A 2,500-nucleotide genomic window follows, 5' to 3' on the forward strand; every position below is an offset into this window, starting at 1 on the left:
CCCCCTTCCCCCTTTACCCTACTACTTACTCCCTACCTCCCTCTTCTCTCCTTTTTTCACCCCTATTCCCTCACCCTTCCCTGCATACTCCCCTCCTTCTCTCAATTCCCCCTTCTTACCCTCTCCCTCCTCTCCCAGCCTTTCAAACTCATTTCCACCCCTCCCTTCCTCCTCACCTCTATCTCCTCCTCCCCCACCCCTCCTTCTCCCACTCCAGCCCCCACTCTCCTCCCTCCCCCACTTCCCTCTCACCTCCCTCCCACCCTCTTCTTTCCCCCCTCTCCTCTCTCCCCTTCCCCACCCTTCTCCCCCTTCCCCCTCTCCCCAGCCTCCCCTCCTTCCTCCCTCCCCCATCCCTCCTTTTCCCTCCTCCCACTCCTCCTCCTCTTCTCCTCTCCCCCCGCCCCTCTCTCCCCCTTCCCTCTCCTCCCACCCCTCCTCCCCAACCCCCTTCTTCCCCCTCCCCCCAGCCTCCTTAACCCCCTCTCCCCATATGCGTGATACCTTTTTCAATGGGTAATATTCGAGTCATTAGGTAATCGTTCCCCTTCAGGGCTCTTGGGGGGTTTCCGGCACAGCTTAAAATGCAGGTTTCTCGAGAGGGTTATATTTCCCCCCGTTGATAGATGGATAGATGGATGGATGGATGGATAGATGGATGTATGGATGGATTGATAGATGGATAGATGAATGGATAGATAGAGAGATAGATGAATAGGTAGATAGATGGAGGGATAGATAGATGGATATATAGATGAATAGGTTTATAGATAGATAGATGGATGGGTAGATAGATAGGTAGATGGATAGATTGATAGAAGGGTAGATGGATAGGTAAGTAGATAGATAGATGGATAGGTAGATAGATGGAAAGGTAGATAGGTAGATAGATAGATGGATATATAGACTGAGAGATAGATTGATAGATCTATAGATAGATAGATCTGGATGGATAGGTAGATAGATAGATTGATTGATAAATGGGTATATAGATAGATGGATAGATATATAGATTGATAGATAGATAGATAGATGGATAGGTAGATAGATCGACGGATAGATAGACAGATAGATGGATAGATAGATAGATAGAAGGCTAGATATATAGATAGATAGATAGATGAATAGATAGTTGGATAGATAGATAGATGGATAAATTGATAGATAGATCAACAGATAGATAAGTGGATGGATATATAGATGAATAGACAGATCAATGAATAGAAAGATAGATAGATGTATATATAGATAGATATGTAGATAGATGGATAGGCATAAAGATATATGGATGGATCGATAGATAGATATATGGTTAGATAGATAAATGGAGAGGTAGATAGATAGATGAATATTTAGATGGATGGATAGATAGAAGGATATATATGTGGGAAAATGGATAGATAGATAGGTATTAGGTATGTAGATAAATAGATAGAAAAATAGATAGATAGATAGTTAGATATATATATATATATATATATATATATATATATAGAGAGAGAGAGAGAGAGAGAGAGAGAGAGAGAGAGAGAGAGAGAGAGAGAGAAAGAGAGAGAGAGAGAGAGTGAGATATATATATATATATATATATATATATATATATATATATATATATATATATATATATATATATATATATATATAGAGAGAGAGAGAGAGAGAGAGAGAGAGAGAGAGAGAGAGAGAGAGAGAGAGAATGAATGAATGAGGAGAGAGAGAGAGAGAGAGAGAGAGAGAGAGAGAGACAGACAGACAGACAGACACAAAAAGACAGAAACAGAGAGAAGTTAGAAAGGGGGCGCCACAAACTAATTTATTCAAGCCAAGTGGAAACGTGTTACAAACGTGTTTACTCAAATAAGGTGTGACGTCATTCTAACCCCGCCCCCTTTTTTACGTCGACATTGGTATCTACTGTCCTGTTGAATGTCCGAGGTTCTGCATGGAGGAGGAGAAGGAGGAGGAGGAGGAGTAAGGGGAGCAGGAGAAAGGTGAGAAGGAGGAGAAGGAGGAGGGAGGAGGAGGAGGAAGAGGAAGGGGAGGAGGAGGAGGAAGGGGTTGAGGAGGAGGAAGGGGTGGGAGGGAGAAGGAGGAGGACGAAGGGGTTGAGGAGGAAGGGGAGGAGGAGCAGGGAGAGGAGGAGGAGGAGGGAGGAAGGGGTCTGCAGTAGGGGGAGGGAAGGAGAGGAGGAGGAAGGAGGAGAGGAGGAGAAGGAAGGGAGGAGGAGGAGGAAAGGGAGGAGGAGGGAGAAGGAGGAGGGAGGAGGAGGGAGAGGAGGAGTGGGAGGAGGAAGGGGAGGAGGAGGGAAGGGAGGGAGAGGAGGAGGAGGGAGGAGGGAGGGGGAGGGGGGAGGAGGAGGAGAAGGGGGAGGAGGAGGGAGAGGAGGAGAGGGAGGAAGGGGAGAGAGAAGGAGGGGGAGGGGGAGAGGAGGGGGAAGGGGAGGGAGGAGGGGGGGAGGGGGAGGAGGAGGAGGAGGAGAAGGGGGGAGGAGGAGGAGGAG

This window comes from Penaeus vannamei, chromosome 12 (assembly GCF_042767895.1).
Source record: "Penaeus vannamei isolate JL-2024 chromosome 12, ASM4276789v1, whole genome shotgun sequence".
In the NCBI taxonomy this organism is placed as follows: Eukaryota; Metazoa; Arthropoda; class Malacostraca; order Decapoda; family Penaeidae; genus Penaeus; species Penaeus vannamei.